The sequence below is a fragment of the Physeter macrocephalus genome, unplaced genomic scaffold (assembly GCF_002837175.3).
Source record: "Physeter macrocephalus isolate SW-GA unplaced genomic scaffold, ASM283717v5 random_823, whole genome shotgun sequence".
Taxonomy (NCBI): Eukaryota; Metazoa; Chordata; class Mammalia; order Artiodactyla; family Physeteridae; genus Physeter; species Physeter macrocephalus.
The window spans coordinates 2239-20978 of NW_021146109.1; the positions used below are offsets into that span (position 1 = coordinate 2239).

At 52.3% G+C, this 18740-nt stretch overlaps 1 long non-coding RNA gene across 1 annotated transcript; it reads right to left on the reverse strand.

The window, feature by feature from the left end:
• Positions 1–6916: 6916 nt before the first annotated feature.
• Positions 6917–12103, reverse strand: LOC102976608 (uncharacterized). Its single transcript, XR_449377.4, has 4 exons — positions 11929–12103; positions 10337–10471; positions 8915–8967; positions 6917–7369 (listed from the first exon to the last, which is right to left on the reverse strand). It is a non-coding gene; the product is annotated as an uncharacterized lncRNA (long non-coding RNA).
• Positions 12104–18740: the final 6637 nt, after the last annotated feature.

Below are 18740 nucleotides of genomic sequence, written 5' to 3' on the forward strand. Positions count from 1 at the left end.
CATTCTGTTCACCTGACTTTGAGACACTGGCCAAAGGCCTCAGGACAAAGGGGAACGTGGAAGGTTATTTGTTCCTCACCTGGGGCCATGCTTGTCCTCTTGTTCCAACTGGAAGTGGCCCCAGAAAAAGCAGAAAGGAGGAAAAATTTGCTTTTAGTTTCCCCACCTTCCTTTTCTGTGCCCTCACCGGGTATCCTACCTGGACCGAGGCATCTGAGGCTTTCTTAAATATGATTCCCTCCCACAGAGTGGAGAAAACCAAAGGTTTTAATTAAATATCTGAAGCTGATCACTCTCACATCAGCTCTTTTGTTTATTGTCCCAAAGCCTCAGTTTCCTGGAAATCGTAATTACCACTTCGAAGTATAATAATTACTTTATTACATTATAGTAGTAACAGATTTTAGTTCTACTTGAACAGCAAAGATCAAAAAAGATTCATTTCTGTTTCTGTAGGTAAAATAAAATCTTTTCAGGCTTCCCCGGTGGCGCGGTGGTTGAGAGTCCGCCTGCCGATGCAGGGGACGCGGGTTTGCGGCCCGGTCCGGGAAGATCCCACATGCTGCGGAGCGGCTGGGCCCGTGAGCCGTGGCCGCTGAGCCTGCGTGTCCGGAGCCTGTGCTCCGCAATGGGAGAGGCCACGACAGTGAGAGGCCCCCGTACCGCAAAAAAAAAAAAAAAAAAAAAAAAAAAATCTTTTCAACTGGATAAAATTCCCTTGCTTTATTCTTCATCAATCCCTCCACTCAAGAAACATTTATTCTCTACATGGTATTGAACTAAACAGGGCTAGATACTGAGGATGACAAGGTAATTAAGACAGAGCCCCAAACCCTCGTGGAGCTGACAGCCTGAGGAAGGAGCTAGATACATAAATAGATTGCAAAGCAAGGCAGTCAATGCAGTGTTTGAAATACGGCCAGTGTATCACAGAGGAGGCCCAGCAATCCACCCTGGAGAGTTCAGGGAAGGCTTCCTGGGGGAGGAAGCGCCTGGCCTGAGTGTGAATGAGACCTTAGAGTGAAAGAGGTAAAAGAGGCAGAAGGGAAAGGAAAGGAGGGGTGGGATAGAGGAGGAAAGGTTAATTCAGGCAAAGGGACACAAGGAAGCGAAGTGGGCAAGGAAAAAAGCATGTCCGTGTTGCTACAAGAAGGAGGTGGGGAAATGACAAACATAGAGATTTTCCTTGCACCCAGTAAACCTTCATTTTAGAAAGGACACGGTAAAGTGCACCCTTCCTCCCTGGGACCACCTCCGTATTCCATCCTCCATGGATTCCCAGGTACATTTAATTCAGGGTGAAAATGGAAGAAAAAATAAAATGTGATTGTCTAAATGTTCAAAGCTCTCTCCACCTCTCTGTCTCTCCCATTTTCTGTTCCTTTTGTGAGCACCAAACCCCCAATGGTAGGAAGCATTAGTCTAAAAATAGCCCCTCTCAAAGACCCAATTTTTTTCTGAGTTTCATCAAACATCTGCTGAACAGTTTCCTATAACTGTTTTTGGCCATTAAATCAAAGCCGGGAGAAACAATGTTCTGTTTCTGCCTTGAAAGCAAAGAACTGCCATCAGGCCTTCCTCTCAGACCCCGATGACAATAGGCCAGAAATAGACCCGGGAGGCTTTGAAACACCTTAAGGCCTGCCTTTGAGCAGGGAGTTACTGGGGTCTTGTTTTTCTTTCTTTTTAAAGAGGCAGAAAGAAAATCTCTTGCTCATCTCCCAAGAGCAGAAAAGAGACTGAGAGAGGCAAAACCTCATGGGAGAGGGTACACTCCCCCATGCAAATTGCCACCTGCAAGAGCAGGGTGGTGAGATGCGGGCAAAGATGTCAAGCATGTGGTCCTGGGTTGGCAGGAAGAGCCGTGTGGGGAGCAGAGGGTAGGGGGGTCGGTGTCTGACTGTAGGGTCGAGCTTGGCTCTGTGTTCTGTCTCCTTGCGGGGCTCCCACTGGTTCGTGTGGCACAGATGTGGGAGTTTGCTGGTGCAGGGGGGAAACTCACAGACACAAGGTCTAAAGACCTCGTAGGCATCGTCCAGACTATGCTTCCAACTAGCCCAGGGTCCTGGGCAAGACATTTCACCTCTCTGACCCCGTGTTTCTTCTCACCCAGGAGGTTCGAGCTGTTCTAAAGTGAACAAGCATTGGTGCAAAAGCTGCTGGGCCTGAGGATCAAGGCAGATGGAGGAAGAGGAGGAAGGCTGGGGTGATGCAGTCGGGGAGGCTGCCCGGGGCTGGCCGGCTGAGCTCAGCAACTGGGGGGCCAGGCTCAAGTGCAGCTCAGTGCTGGAGGGCAGCCGAGGGGCCGAGCTGGGCGGAGCCAGCATAGCTAGCCACGCTGGGCACTGAGACTCAGAGCTCGTGTATAAGACCTAGTTGGGGGCTGGGGGCACAGAGAGCTCGATCCAGCCCCCCAGGGGAAGAGAAGGCTGGGGGCACCTCCTCTCTCGAGGACGGGCCTGCAGGCCGTGCGGCCGAGTGGAGGGTCAGGCACACACACACAAAAAATCAAGGCAGCCTCTTGGTGCCAAGGGACAGCTGGAACAACAGGTGAGAGGACCTGTGACCCTGCCGTTCACGGCACAGAGGGTTCACCCATGGTGTGTCTGCTGGCCTCCCTTGATGCACGCTTGTGGCCTCAAGATAGACTACTGCCTTAAAACAGGCGATACCCAGTGCCACCTTCGGACTAGCTCAGAACAGAGATGGCCCGGGGACCCAGCTGCGAGCACAGGTGTGGACAGGTGGGCCTGAGGGGAGCCTGTAGCGCAAGGCTGACAGGGGGCTGGGGTGGGGAGCTGTGGCCCTTCCCCTGGATCCAGTTCCTTGTGGGTCTATGTGTTCGCTCTCTGTTTGGGCAGAATGGCCCTAGCAGGTTTGGGCTGACACTGGATTCCACGTGTCATGCCCATCCGAATTTGCGATTGGCTCAGAAAGCCGTGGAGGCTGACCTGTCTAGTCTGTGGACACAGCTGGGCAGATGCCAGGTCCGGGATGGTCAGAGCAGGAGCTGTGTGCCTTGTCATGGTCTCTGGGCTTGTCCTGAGCACAGGACGGAGCCGAAGGGCAGCAGGGCTCTCTTCTTCTTCTTTCTTCTCTCCTTCTTCCTCCCTCCCTCCCACCCTCCCTCTTTCCTTCCTTCTTTTTTCCTCTCTCCCCGCCCCCTCTTCCTCTCTCTCAGTAGATGCCAGTTGGTATCAGTAGCACTCCGGGACGAGTTTAATTAAAATGACATAGATTAAGATTTTATCCCCCCCAATGAAACCAAAAGCCAGTTCAGGTGAAGAAACAATCCCAACTCAGTTGTAAACCCTCATGGAATCGGCCTGAGCGCCCAGGATCCAGGAGATGCTACACCCACACTAACGCTGGGAAGCCAGCCAGTGTTTGGCTTGTGAGTCAAATAGCTTCTGCACACTTGTCACTTTCCAAGGCAAAGTGGGAGGTCTATTTATAGATCTATATAAGCGACAGCATCGAACTGTCTGCTTTAGGGATTGCCTGATGCAAATTTAGTGTGTGTGCGCGTGCGTGTGTGTGTGTGTGTGTGTGTGCATGTGTACGTGTGTGTGTGTGCGTGTGTGCATGTGTACGTGTGTGTGTGTGCGTGCAGTGAAATGAATGGCAGCAATGATTGAAAAGGAACAGGAAAGAGGAATTAGGAATATTTTGTTATTATAAGGTACTTGTACTACTTGTGAAGCAGTATAGTATTATTTGACAATTGACTTGGATTAGTTGTCAATGTGCGTGCGTGTGTGTGTGTGTGCATGTGTACGTGTGTGTGTGTGTGTGTGCGTGTGTGCATGTGTACGTGTGTGTGTGTGCGTGCACTCACGTGGGCCAAGCTGGGAAGCAGTGAAGATGAAGTCGGGCTGTGCTCGCAGCTCCTGAGCCCCCGCCTCACTCTTTCCCGGCCACTGAGCAGGGAAAGCTGTACCTGGGCTTGGTTCTCTGTAGTGTTACTGACAAGCAAAGCGTATCTACTACTAGTTAAGCAAAACCAGCTCAGCTTGGGAGAGGAAAGTGGTTTAATGTCACATGGGTCATACTGGGGGCGTGCACCTTGTGCACGTTGTAACTGGGGGAAAAGCATCAGAGATAATAATTTTTTAAATGAGTCTATTTAATTTACCATTTTACTCTCACCTGCCTGCCCAGGGAGGCAAAAGACAAGCCCTCAGCTTCCGTGTGTCAGGCCAGGCATCACCCACAAGGTTGGGCAATGGCCACCAGATCCCTGGATTTGCCACAGTTTCTGAACCCAAGTCCCTGTCATCGTCCCAGTCCTCTGCGAGCCCTGGGGAGCCGCCCTGCCGCAGATGGCATGGTGACTGCCACTGGCCCGGGGTGCCCGGGGGCCAGCCCTGAAGTCCAGGGACGGCCCAGGCCCACCTGGAGAAGCGGCTCCGGGGGCTGCCGTGAGGTGAGAGCTCTGCACCGGACCTTGGGCACCGGGTGGGGGGCTCGTCTCCCCCAGTCTCTCTGCCCTTGGCCGGGGAGGGGAGGGCAGCCAGTGTCCTGCTTGCTGCTCCTGAAACCCCCATTCTGCATCCTCCTCACCCTCTCCCTTCCTGTGGAAAAGAGCCTCGGATCCTTGTGGGACGCAGATGTGAGCCTGACACCTGCTGTGGGCCGGAAGGAACGGGGACCGTTGGGGCCTCTCAGCTGTGCCCACGGTGGGCTCGCATCACGGGGCGAGGGCAGCTGGCTCCTGCTGGGCCACGGGATCTGGACAGGACGGATCCGTGGCTGGAAGAGGCTCAGTGGGCCGCCTCTGTCCCACAGGGCTCCCAGCCTCCCAAGGCCGTGTGCTCGGTGTCCAAAGAGGTGGGACTTCTAGCCCTTTGTCCCCTCGGAGGCCATGGTGGTGCTGAGAGGGCAGCAGGTAGTCACGGGACCTCACAGAGCTGGGCACCGGGCCTCCAGAGTAGGTTTCTTGAGAAAGAACCCAAAGTGTAGGGAAGGAGTCTCTTCTGGCAGCGTTTACTGGGCCGGGGTCACCAGAGAAGCCAGCCGTGGATGGACAGCCCTCCCTACAGGGATGCAGCTGCCTGCACAGTGCAACACCAGGGAGACACACAGACACACACACACGTTAAACACACACACACAGACACGCACACACGTTAGACACACACACACAGACACGCACACACATTAGACACACACAGACACGCGCACACGTTAGACACACACAGACACGCACACCCGTTAGACACACACACAGACACACACACGTTAGACACACACAGACACGCACACACATTAGACACAGACACGCACACACGTTAGATACACACAGACACGCGCACACGTTAGACACACACAGACACGCACACACGTTAGACACACAGACACGCACACACGTTAGACACACACACACACAGACACGCACACACACACGTGAGACACACAGACACGCACACACGTTAGACACACACACGTGAGGCACACAGACACGCACACACGTTAGACACACACACACAGACACGCACACACATTAGACACACACAGACACGCGCACACGTTAGACACACACAGACACGCACACCCGTTAGACACACACACAGACACACACACGTTAGACACACACAGACACGCACACACATTAGACACAGACACGCACACACGTTAGATACACACAGACACGCGCACACATTAGACACACACAGACACGCACACACGTTAGACACACAGACACGTTAGACACACACACGTGAGACACACAGACACGCACACACGTTAGACACACAGAGACACGCACACGTTAGACGCACACACAGACACGCACACACGTTAGACGCACACAGACACGCTACACGTTAGACGCACACACAGACACGCACACACGTTAGACACACAGACACGCAACACGTTAGACGCACACACAGACACGCACACACGTTAGACAGACCTAGGTTCGAGCTTGGCTCGTCCACCTGGTTCTATGCCTGTGGGCCAAATACGCAACCTCTCTGAGCCTCATTATCAAATAAGATAACACATGAAATGTGTGTTCACATTTATTCAACCAAAATGTATCAGGAGTCCACTCTCTGCAGGCCTGTGCCAGGGACTGAGAATACCACAGAGAACAAAGCCAACACACACACACACAAACACACACACATTAGACACAGACACGCACACACGTTAGATACACACAGACACGCGCACACGTTAGACACACACAGACACGCACACACGTTAGACACACAGACACGCACACACGTTAGACACACACACGTGAGGCACACAGACACGCACACACGTTAGACAGAGACACGCACACGTTAGATGCACACACAGACACGCACACACGTTAGACGCACACACACAGACACGCAACACGTTAGACGCACACACAGACACGCACACACGTTAGACAGAATGCCATTTGCAGCAACATGGATGCAACTACAGATTCTCATACTAAGTGAAGTAAGTCAGACAGAGAAAGACACATAGCATATGATGTCACGTAAATGTGGACTCTAAAATTCGACACAACTGAACCTACTTATGAAACAGAAACAGAAACAGAATCACGGATAGAGAAGAGACTGCTGGTTGCCAAGGGGGAGGGGGTTGGGGAGGGATGGAGTGGGAGGGTGGGGTGAGCAGATGTAAGCTTTTATATATAGGATGGATAAACAACAAGGTCCTACTGTAGAGCACAGGGAACTATACTCGATAGCCTATGATAAACCATCATGGAAAAGAATGTATATATATGGATACCTGAGACACTTTGCTATACAGCAGAAATTAACACAACATTGTAAATCAACTATACTTCCATAAAAAAGACAATTTGATTGAAAAGAAAAGTAAAATAAAATTTTCTTTAAAAAAAGATAACAATGACTTAAGCATCCGAGGCAAATAAGAGCAGGCGGTAGGGATGGGGGAGCGGGGCGATGGGGGGGCTGCCAGTTCACGTAGAATCGTCAGGGCAGATGGGCCGCGGAGGCGACATTTGGGCAAAGACTGGAGGAAGGTGAGGGAGGAAGAGCACGGACGTCCATCCAGTCTGGCTTCTTCTGTGAGGCCACCAGCAGGGGCCGAGCGGGGAGGTGGCGAGGAGGCCCTGGTTGGGCTCCAAGCAAGAGGAGATGGGGCTTAGCCTGAGGGTGGCGGTGATGCAGGGCACACAGAGCAGCAGGGCACTGGACAGAGCTTAGGGGTAGAAGCAACAGGACTTGCTGACCTGCTGAATGTGGGCCAGGAGAACCCGAGGTGTCAGCAGGGCTCTTGAAGACCTCGGCTCAGACCCAGAAGCAGGGAGAAGCTATGTCGGGAGAACCAGCGACCGGTTGTGGCCACAGGAATTCCGAGACATCCATGTTGTGAGTCCCACGTGTACCTGGATTCAGAGGGACTTTGGGTTGGAGCTATCAATGTGCGGTTGCCAGCTCTAGATGCTTCCAAAGCCGTGAGACTGGCTGGATTCACCGAGGAGGGGAGGAGGATTAAAAGGAGAGCCGGGGACCCTCCAAAGTCAACAGGAAGCTCAGAGGGGCTGAGTGGAGACCAGCGAGGCGGAAGGGGGCCCAGAGGGAGGGCACCCTGACAGCCCAGGGAAGAAAGCACAGCAAGGAGGGAGGGAGGGACCGTGTCCCACGGCGGCTGAGTGGAAAACAAAAACGAGGACTGAGAACTCACATTCTTCTTTCAGAGTCACCTGAAGGGGTGTCCAGAACCTCCCCCGCAGACAGATCCCCCTTCTTGGTGGTACCCTCCCCGCCCCCATCTGACACCCCAGCATAGAAGCCTCCCAGGCACAGAAGCACCCGCCCGGGCAAGGGGCACCGCTGATGGCAGGTCTGTTCCAAAGCTGCAACCAGCCTTCGTCTGTGGACTCATGAGCTCGTGAATGTAAAGAGAAGGGTCGCAGAAAGTGGAAAGAAGCCTGAGGCAATGGGGCCGCTGGCAGGAGCATCTCGATAGGAATGGGACGCAAAGCTGAAACTAAAGACAGACCTCCACGTTCCCTCTTCCTGAACAATTTCTAAATTTCCATCCGGTGCCTACGCACCTCTCAGCTCAGGGCAGGGGATACTAAAAGAAGCCCTGCTTTAGCATCGAGACAGCGGCGTCTGAGGTCAGAGAGGCATGGAGGGAGCACGCAGGGCAGCACCACCTGCAGCCCCAGGGGCAACCTTCCTGCTGACCCTCTCCAGGCTGTTTATGGGTAGGAAGGCGGCAGGCTGGGCCACAGAGAAGAAAGCCAAAGCCCCCTCCGCTCGCTGCTGATAACCGAGTCTACAAGACAAGCAGGAGAAGTCCAGACCGAGAGCTAAGAAGATCCAGATGCTGGCGCAGCGGCCCGTTCCTGAGGTATGACAGCTCCCGGGGAGAGGGCCCCGGCTGAGCACCCCCAGCTCAGAGCCAGGCCCCTGGGCAGAAGAAAGCACCATGTCTATAACCTGATCTCCACAATCCTGGCTGCTTCTTCACTGCACCCTCAAAGGCGTGGCCCAGGCTCCATACGGTTTGCAGAATCAAATGTGAGGGGTTCAGGACGTGCTTACTAATTGAAATGAGGAGTGTGCATTCAGCACCCAGCCAGGTGCTTTAGATACCTTCTTAGATTCCATCCTCACACACAGCCTCAGAAGTCAGTACTAGTCTGTCTTCATTTGACAAATGAGAAAATGAGGCTCGGAGGAGGAAGTAACTTTCCCAAGGTTGCATAGCTAATAAATGGCCACACTGTGGTTCACATCCAGCCCATGCTATTTCCACAGTACCCCCAGGCTTGCTAACTTAGCTGACCACTGAGCCTAGATTCCTTGATAAGCAGGGGAGAAGGGCCGTTCACACATTACATGCAATTTTCCTACTTCTCAAGTATTCTGCATCAAGAAAGAAAGGGAGAGAGGATTTAGCAAAGCTTCGTACCACTTACCAAAAAGCATGGTCCATATGTTTCTGGGTCCTCCCATCTCTGCATCCTCCCTTCTGCAGAAAAAAAAAAAAAAGTAAATTGCTGAGTTCCTTCTCCCACGATAGAACAAAGACGATAGGACAAAAGCCAGGAATGATGAAGTGACAGGCACAGAACTGTGGCATATCAGCTTGACCCATATCAAAAAGGTGATAATTGAAATGAGATCTGTCCACGTGCCTGGAAAAAATGAGCTGCCCTGGGAGGGAGGCTCTCCTTCCTATCTTGTAACCACTTGTCATCCTGCAAGACAGATGGGACAGAACCACCAGGAGGTGAGGAAAGAGGCAGAGAAGAGAAAGAAACGGAGTGATGGAAAATGAGAAAGAGGAGGAGAGGGAGAGAGAGAGAAAATGAAGATCAAAAGACTGGGCATGCTTACTTCTAAGTTACCTTCCAACCTTCCAAGTTTGTGAGACCTAGTGATTTAGGGGGATGACCCAGAACCTGGAACTCCAGGGATTTCATTGGAATAAGCCAAGTGAAAAAGAAAAGGAAAGCTTCTAGGTTTTCAAACTTCTTGATAAATAGGAACCAAAGACAAAGACCAAACACCAGCAGAGAGAGAACTTGGAAAACAGAAAATCGGGATGTGAATATATGAGAGTGGATCAGAGATGGGCGAAGAAAGAAAAGTCATTGAAGGACAGAACAATTGGTGGGGTGGAGGTGGGGAGGCGAGATGAACCTGATCACCTGAAACTTAACCTATCCTGACCTCAGATCCAAAGCAGGGACCGCGCAGTTCCCTATCCCAAACCTTGTTGCTCCTTCCTGGCCCTAAGAGCCACCTGTAATCCGTGGTTTGGTGACCTCTTCAGGGTTCTGAGTCCCCCGATAGACTGTGAGCTTGGTGAGAACAGGAGGGGTGGTGGGTACCCAGTAAACACTGGTTGGAAGGATGGATGGATGGACGCACAATGGAGTTTTTTTGCCCAACGTGACGGGTCCTCTGCAGATATGTCTCAGACACCACCCCTGTGCCCTGGCCTCCGAGCTACCTTTCCCAGGGCTGTGCTCCTGTTGGGGTGACTGCTTCTCTCCCTTTCCTGATTTCCAGCTCTGTCTCTCCCCGAACTTACTGTGAGGGGCCTCCCGCAGAACAGGAGACAGAGAGGAAACTGGCCCAGAGATTCGACGGGCAGGATTGGCAGAAGCCTTGCCTTTTGTGTCCGTTCATCTGCCAGCCTCCAATCTGTGCCAGAGTTGGGGCCGGTGGGGAGATGGAGGAAGGGAAACTCTGCCATGGATATTAGAAGAATGGAGAATTTGAGCCAGACCCGGACTTTTTGTTGCAAGGAATGAGAGAAAATGTAGGAGGGCAAGGATGGCCTCTCCAAGCTGACTCCTGGCTCAACACAAAGCAAAAGGCAAACAACTCACAGTGTGTTTGGAAGGCAGGATCCTTGGGTCCTGGAACAACCAGACCCTAACTCCCAAGTCAAATCCAAAACACATCTTCTGCAGTTTTTCAACAAAGAGCTTCTGCTCTGAGCCAGTCACCGTGTATTCTCCATGCTAGGGACAAAGCAGAAAATAATACCAGCTAGGACCCTATCCAAATGGTGCGTACAGCCACTGGGGGAAAGTGTGTAAACAAGGAACTAAGCACATGATTGCATGTGTGCTAAGTGCTGTGGAGGAAAGCAAAGGACGTTCTGAGAGCATCTGTCAAGGGGATCTGACCCAGTCAGGGAAACTGGCCCCCAGGAAGTGACTTCTGGTGGCCCCCTGGGAAGTGGAGGGTGGGTAGGAGTGACCCAGCCAAAGAAGGCAGGAAGGGAGGTGGAGTGGGAAGGCCCTGTTTGGAGGCAGCCTGTCCTGTCCGAGAGACCAAGAGGCCGGGATGGCTCCAGTGCAGCGAATAAGAACACGCCCGGAGACTCCACCACGGACGAGAAATAGAAAGGCTGGGGACAGGGACAGGAAGACACTCCTGCTGGTAGCGTCAAGGTCAAGGATATTGAAGCTAATCCAAAGCAAGAGACGCGCAGATATGTCAAGCTGAGGCCTGAACTCTCCTGAGACTGTGGCTCAGGAACAAGGCAGTCAGCCTAAGAGGCCCGCTGTGCCTTAGGAGAGGTGGGGCGGGAAAGAGGAGGCAGCTCTACGGAGCCAAAGGCCCCAGGGCCTCCCAGCTAGGGGCCCGGAGCAGCATGTGTGGCACCAGTCATCGGGATAAGCTGTGTATAAACAAATACTAAGCTATGCGTTGCAGACTGGAGAGATTGCAAGGATTCAGAAAAATCCTTAGGCTAAAATAATTGCGGGGGGGGGTGGGGGTCTTGGAGGAGGAAGTAGAGAAGGTTCGACTTGAAAAGCAAAAGATGGGCAAGACTGGGCGAGTTCAAAAGAGTGGGGCGTGTTCCCGGGGAGGGGGGTGGGGACTGAAGGAGGTCTGTACCTTGATGGGGGAGGAATGCCTGACCGACAGAGTGATGCGTCAGACCAGTGGGGCCCCCGGCCAGGAGAGCCCTTTGACCTCTGGTCAGAGGATTCCCATGAGGGAACCACAGGAGCACTGAGGGTTTTGAAAGGTGGGCGCCAGAAGTTTCAGCAGAGGGTGACATGCGCAGAGCAGAGGAGGCGAGAGAAGCTAGTTAGATGTCACAGCCATCTAGGCCCTAACAGTGTGGGACCGGGGGTGGGGGGTCACAGCGGGCGAGCAAGAAAGTGCCGAATCCCAGAAACATCTCCAAGGCGGCAGGCGGGAACCCTGCCCCTGCTTGTACCCCTAGATCCAGAGTCGGAATGACTAGGAGTGTGGTTCTGGTGCCACAGGAAGGGAGAGAGGGGGCTGGGGGCCAGATGGGAGAGGGGCACTTTCATGGGTGACATTTTAAATTTCAGCAAAGACAGTTTCAACCCAAAAGTCAATGATTGCCAAGCTTTTTTTTTTTTTTTAGTGGCCACAAAAATCTTAGGAGGAAACTAACACATAAAATAGATTAAAGGAGGCAGCTGAAGATACTGACCAGACTCGGGTGGGATTAGAGTCAGAGATGAAGATTCAGCGCCCCCAGCATAGAAGTGGTAAGGAGAGACATTCAGGACATCACTGAGGGAGACAGAGCCCAGTGCTGAGAGGCGGACGTTCTTATTTAGGGACAAAGGGAACAGAGGTGACCATCAGCCAAGCGTCCAGCCTGTGTCCCTGCAGTAGACAAACACATCTTCCCTCCAGGACTTTCCTCCCCCGCCCCTCCCTCTGATTCAAGGCTCTGACTCCTCTCCCTCTCCTTGTGTGGTCCCCTGCCCAACCTTCTCCTCCTCCCCCTTCTCCTCTTTCTAGCCTTCCCCCAGCTCCACTGGCACCCCTCCCTCTCCTGTCCCCACTCCCCGGCCGTCGCCCGGGTCTTTTTGGTCATGGTTTATTTTTAGCTCCTCTGCCATCCTGAGGATGTGAACCATATTCCTGAGTCATGGTTTTGCAAGGAAGCAGGGACAGACGGCTCCCTCCAATTCTCTGAAGATCGCTTATCAACCTCTAGCCAGACCGGCAGGGCTGAGAGCTTAATCTGCCAGTTCCTCTTCTGGAGGGAGCCCCCAGCTCAGCCTCTTAGAGGAGCAGCTGCTTCTGCTGGTGGCAGAGAAGCAACCTGAACTAAACTCACCAGGTCCACACGGCACCCTCCGAGAGTCAGTTTCAGGGAAACGGACCTTCTGGGAGCCTCTGCTGCCTGTGGCATTGAAAGCGGAGAAGATGCCTGTTCAGGAAAGGAACAAGGGGAAATTGACTCTAAAGAGCCCGGAATTGGAGTCCAGAGACAATAGCTCGTCAATTCTACTCAACAAGTATTTACAGAATCCCCCTTCTGTGGGAATTGACAGTCTGGGTTCTAGTTTCACCTGGGTGAAGGAGACAATTATACTAGATTCTAAGAAGGGCTTTTAGCTAATTTTTTTCCTTTTTTTTTTTCTAGCTATTATTGATCAATTTCCCTAGTCAATGCAACATACGAGATCCTCACAGATGCTCTGTCATTACTCATAGGGAGAAACTGAATCTCAAAAGGTTAACAGAGCCAGCAAGTCAGGATTTAGAATCACTGTCGTGTCATCCAAATTCCAGGCATTTCCATGTCCCCCTCTGCCTCCCTGGACCTCTTCCAGCCCCAAGCTTTACCTGTCCTGATGCAGAAGAATCACAACCAAGTGGCAAATGTATCCCCTTGCCAGGGACTCATGCTGGCAGCATGAAGTTAGGGTGTCAGGAGCTCACGGTGATTAGGGGTTTGGAGACCCGTCACCCTCTGGACAATAACGGAGCAGATGCCATGTTTGGCTGGGAGCGGGGACAAGCCCCTAGGTCAGGGACAACCAGTTATAAACATCTAAACACATCACATCCCCTGCTGGCCAATATCCCCAAATGGCGGAGGAAGAAATTGTGTTTCTGTGACACTCTTTCACCTGATCCTACAGCCCAAACACCTAAAATGGTTCCATGTAGTGTCAAATGTGACAGGATTATTAACTATAATATCACAGTATTAAACCTTGGAGACCCAGCTTGTCCCCGGCCATTTCATTTCCTTCTACATTCTCTCTCTCTCTTTCTGTCTCTCTCTCCTTTTTTTTCAGCATCACTCCCTTCCCTTCAACCCTACACACATACACCTTTGCCTGCAGCTTGAGAATCTCTGCTTGCCTTTTAGATGCTTTGAGACTTCCCAACAGAAAATATAAAATCATGTGTAAACACACAGCTGGGTGAGAGGTGGGAAAGAGAAATAAGTCCTGAATTCACTCTGTGACTAGTTTCTTCCAGATGGACACGGACGGCCCCAGGGGTGTTGCTCTAAGAGGGGCTGATGGGCTGACCCTGATGCAAGTCCTAGGACCCAGCGGATCCCTGTAGGATATTAGTCACTCTATAAAACCTCCAGGCCAGTTTCCCAGGCTGTGGGGCCTATAGGCAATTTCCCATAGGGTCTCAGAGCCTGAGAACCTATGCATCTCGCTGCTTGGCGGTGGGTTCGTGTTCCATCACATGTGATCTGCCTCTTAAAACATGACTCTGAAAGTGTCCCCAGACAACACTGTTAACTTTCTCAGCTTCTCTCCCACCCGGTCACCCTCCTCCTGGCCACAAAGCCCATCAGAGCCTGGAGGAGCCTGGAGTCTTCGCCACATGCTTGTTTCCAAGATGGCTCACGGGGAGCCCCGGGGGTGGCCCTGGGGCAGATGAGGGAGCAACAGAGAGCTGGGGGAAGAAAGTCTGCTCCCCGGGATACCTCTGAGAGGACCCCAGGGACGGAGAGCAGTCCTCACACGTTACCCAGCATGAATCCCGCCACAGCAGCCCCTTCTTGGATTTATTTCTTGGGTCTTGGTTTAAAATCCTCCCTTCCCTCCCCAGTGGCCAATTACATCTTTGGAGTCCTTTCCATGTCATGACATTCCTCTGCAGCTGGTAATCAAGTGTAGGGGAGGTGGCAGCCATATCTCATCAACGACTGGGCAAGGGAACTCATTTATTTGTTATTTATTCCATCTCTCAGACCTCTAGGTGGCTTATTTCCACAGAAAGGAATTCTGATTTAGAAGAGGGAGACAGATCAGAACGGGGAGAGCTTAAAAGAAGAGGAAAGCGTAGGGCACGTGGACCTGCAGCAGACAAGGAGGGAGAGAGTCAGGCCAGTTAGATGTATGGGCTGTGCCTCGTCATCTGACCCAGGGAAGCTAACCCAGGCCCAGCCTGCGTGTCTTATGCCGAATGTTCTTGTCTTTTATTTTTTTAAGAATTTTTTTGATGTGGACAATTTTTAAAGTCTTTATTGGATTTGTTGCAATATTGCTTCTGTTTTGTGTTTTGGTTTTTGGGCCCCGAGGCATGTGGGACCTTAGGGATGGAACCCGTGACCCCTGCAGCGGAAGGCGAGGTCTTAACCACTGGACTGCCAGGGAAGTCCCAGAATATTCTTGTCTTGACGTGAACACAGTGGACGTGCTTCAGGGATGACCCCCGGGCCTGTTCCTTCCTTCTTGCCCTGATCACCAGCAGCCTGAGTCCCTGAGTCTGGGTCTTGATCTATCCCAAAATAACAGCTTAGGGCCAAGTGAAAAGCATTCCCCCTAAAAAGTACTACTGGTATTTTTTTAGAGTATTGTCACTCTTGATGGTGAAATATATGAATGTATCACTTTGGCTCCGAGGCTGCAGAATCAACCAAGTAACACACAAGCGCAAATGGTTTCTGGAACCTGAGGTCTTATCTTCTGTCCATGGGCAGAGCCAGCGGGTCTTCAAACCCCTGGGAGGGTCTCGGCCTCCCACCACTGTCTCTTTCTCCAGGTCTCACCCAAGCATCTCGAGTCTGACTCGGAAACCGAGCGTGAGGGCAGGAGGAGAAACCGAGGCATCTGGAAGAGGACAAACACACACCCGGCTTGCCAAGTTTTACACCGACTTTCTGAGCGCGAACGAGATCTAAGCCTCTGGGTTTGGGGCTGACTTGCGCTGGCCTGGGGTGACTTCCTGTTTTTGAAGAACAGAGGTGGGTAGACGCTCAGAGCCATAACCTGGGCACCAGTCAGGTTTGACACAACGGTCTTCTCCTGACGTAAGCATCAGCGGGGCTGATGAGGTGAGATACAGTTACCCCAACAAGAAGTTTCGAAAGCCAGGCGGCCATGGGCTTCGTTCAGAGGGGAGGAGGCCAAGGCCGGGCCAGGCTCTGGGGCCTTCCCTGAGCTCCCAGCCAGGCTGACCGGCTCTGATCACCTTTTCCTGGCAGGGAACAAAGAAAGCGGCGCTCAAAGAGGGTGACAGAGTCAGAGACACACGCTCGTCGCTGGGAGCTGGCTCTCTTGCTAATCACAGGAAAAGACCTAAGGCAGGGCGGGGACTCCTGAGCAGGGGCCGTGGGACTAAAGGGCACTGTCGGGTCAGCAGGACAACAGCCGTACTAGATTTTCTGGGCAAGACCCAGTTTCAATTTGCCGTCCAAACGTGTCCACATGCAGAACCTCGCTGTCAGACCACGGGTCCTCCTGCCACAGCAGAGGGGAGTCACCATGACCTCGGGCCATCCTGGTGGGTCAGCTCGGACCCGGCTTTGGGTCAGGAGGCCTTCCCGACGGCTCCGTGGAGAACAGCACAGGCTCCACACGTGCCCCCTGGGTCTCCACACTCCTTGTGAAGAACAGCCACTGTCACCACCCGACATGATGTCGTGTGGGTCTTCCCCCACCTCATCCCTGAAGCACGGCAAACCCTTCAATCAGTAGCGGTTAAAGGAGTGAGGCCTTGTAGGAATCTATTATTTATCCCTCCTCAGTCTAAGCTTCTTAAGAACGGGGCCTGTGTCTTACAATCCTGTACCTCCTAGGGCTTTGTATACGGTAGGCGCTCTAATGAGCAGGCTTTCATTAGATTCTGGCTCTGGAAGAAAGGAGAGAAGTAAAGAACAGGAAACAAACAGGTGGGAGTCACGCTGAGTCATACCAAGAACACACCCACCATCAGACCCTTCGCCCAGCAGCCCTCTGCTGGGGTTCAGTCTCACCCCGGCCCAACTGCACACCGAGGGCTGCCGTGCTCCCCTCTCCCACAGACTTCCATTTTCCCATAACACTCTCTTTGCATAAGCGTTTCCACACTTTACTCAGCATTACCTGGTCTCCACAGAGCCCCTAAACACCCACCAGCAGAACCCAGCAGACCCGGTCCTGCCTGATCACGGTCCAAAGACACGAGAGCCTGGTTTTTACCCAGCAATCCAGACTAACTGCAACCCACCTTCCCCAGGGATGAATTTCTTCAACCAGGAAAGCACAATAAATTCGGGGTGGGGTAGGAGGTAAGAGCGGGAAGGGGGGTAAAAGTCCTCCTGATCTAAGTTTCTTCTGATGCTGAGCAATCGCGGGCGTTTTCTGATGAGCACGGTTTGCACTCAGCCACCATCCTGAGCACCGCGTGCTGGCGTATCCATTTCCATCTCTCGCTCTGGACTGGAGGCCCAGAAACGTCAAGGGCTCGCGTGAGCTGCCAGGAGACCCAGCCTGGGGCTCAGGTCCCCTCAGCCCCGGAGTGGCTGTGCCAGTGGCCAGGGGCAGCACAAAAAAGGCCAGGCTTTGGGCTCAGAGAGACCTGAGTATGAACTACGCCTTTGCTGATAGTGTGACCTTGGAAAGGAATTTAAATTCACCAAGTCTCAGTTGATCTCATGTGAAAATGAGAAAATAAGATCTAACTCCCCAGGTGGGTGTGATATTTAAGTGAGATAGCACACGTAAGGTGCCTGGTCGGTGTCTAGGCAGGGAAGATATTTGATAAGGCAAAAATCAGCACGTCAATCTTTCATTCTTTTGGTAGAATGCCAGGTACCATAGGAAGCCCAGCAGAGATTTCAAAGATAATTTTATGAGCTACCAAGACAGGGAAGAGACGAAGAGGAAGACAAAGAAAGAGGAAAAGAAAAAGAAGAATTAAGAGCAGTTAGCAGTCTATCTGCGTTGAAACAATAAGGACACTAGTAAGCCCGCAGCTTTGTGGAAGGTGAAAATTGGTAGCCACGGGTAAGGCTGTAAGGGCGGCCACAAAAATGTGTCAGGGGACTGGCCTGGCGGTCCAGTGGTTAAGACTTCGCCTTCCGATGCAGGGGGTGAGGGTTCAATCCCAGGTCGGGGAGCTAAGACCCCACATGCCTCTCGGCCAAAAAAACGAAAACATAAAACAGAAGCAATATTGTAACAAACTCAATGAAGACTTAAAAAAAAAAATGGTCCACATCAAAAAAACATCTTGAAAGAAAGAAAGAAAGAAAAGCGTAAGAAAAAAAAAACGTGTCTGAAGGGGGGCGGACACACTCTCTGTGGAGGACAGCCTCACATGGTGAAAACTGAAGTGGGTCTTTACGGACAAGGAAGAATCCAACAAGGAAAGGAAAGGGCATTTCAGTCAGAAGGGATCACACACGCCAAGCACCAAGGTGAGATCGCTGGCGTCGGGTGGCCTGAGTGGTGGAGTACGGAGGAGAAGCCACGAGAGCTGGGACGGAGGTGGCCGGCAGGGCCACACAGTGATGGGCCCAGCTTGCCTGAGCACTGGGGCTTTGATCCAAGTCCTCAGAGGTTTCCAGCAGGGGGCAATGGGGGAAACAGGACCAGATTTGCTTCAGAAAGATGACTCGGGGGCTGGGCGGGGGTCATGGGGGAGGGGAAGCAGGGTCAGGGGCAGTCAGCAGTCTCTCCAAATAGGAAGAGCACGCAGGCCGGTGGCCCCACGTAGTCAAGGAGTATAATCTGCAAAGCCAAAGGTGAGCTCCAGACTTGCTAAAAATCTCCAGTGTAACTTGGGTTTCTTGGCGTGGGCTCTTTCTCCTGCCCTCCTATCTCTGCTTCCCAGCTGCTTTCTAATCCCAGAGATAAAGGTGAGTAATCCAAAGGAAAGGGCCCCCAAAACGAAAGGGAATATTTATTTTAAGTAGATTGACGTCGGTAGGAAGGGGAAAAAAAAAAAAAACCTACCGAGGCCTGAATGGGGAACTATGACATTCACACAGCCCGGCCATTGTGTAAAGAGAAAAATTCCTCAAGATTGTGTTTGCCCAAGAAATCAGACAGTTTACAGTCCCTGAGTCAAAACACTCAAAGATTGGAAGCCAGGGTTTCCTGGGCTGAACCCAGTTACTAAATAAAATGAAAAGGAAAGAGCAATTAGATGCTGGGGATTGTTGGGAAGCGGGTGGGGTTTGTTCCAAGGCTCGAATCCAACAGATGCGACAGAAGAAATTCAGGGAGGAGGCCCTTGGGTTTGCCAGCCGTCCCCCCACCACCACCA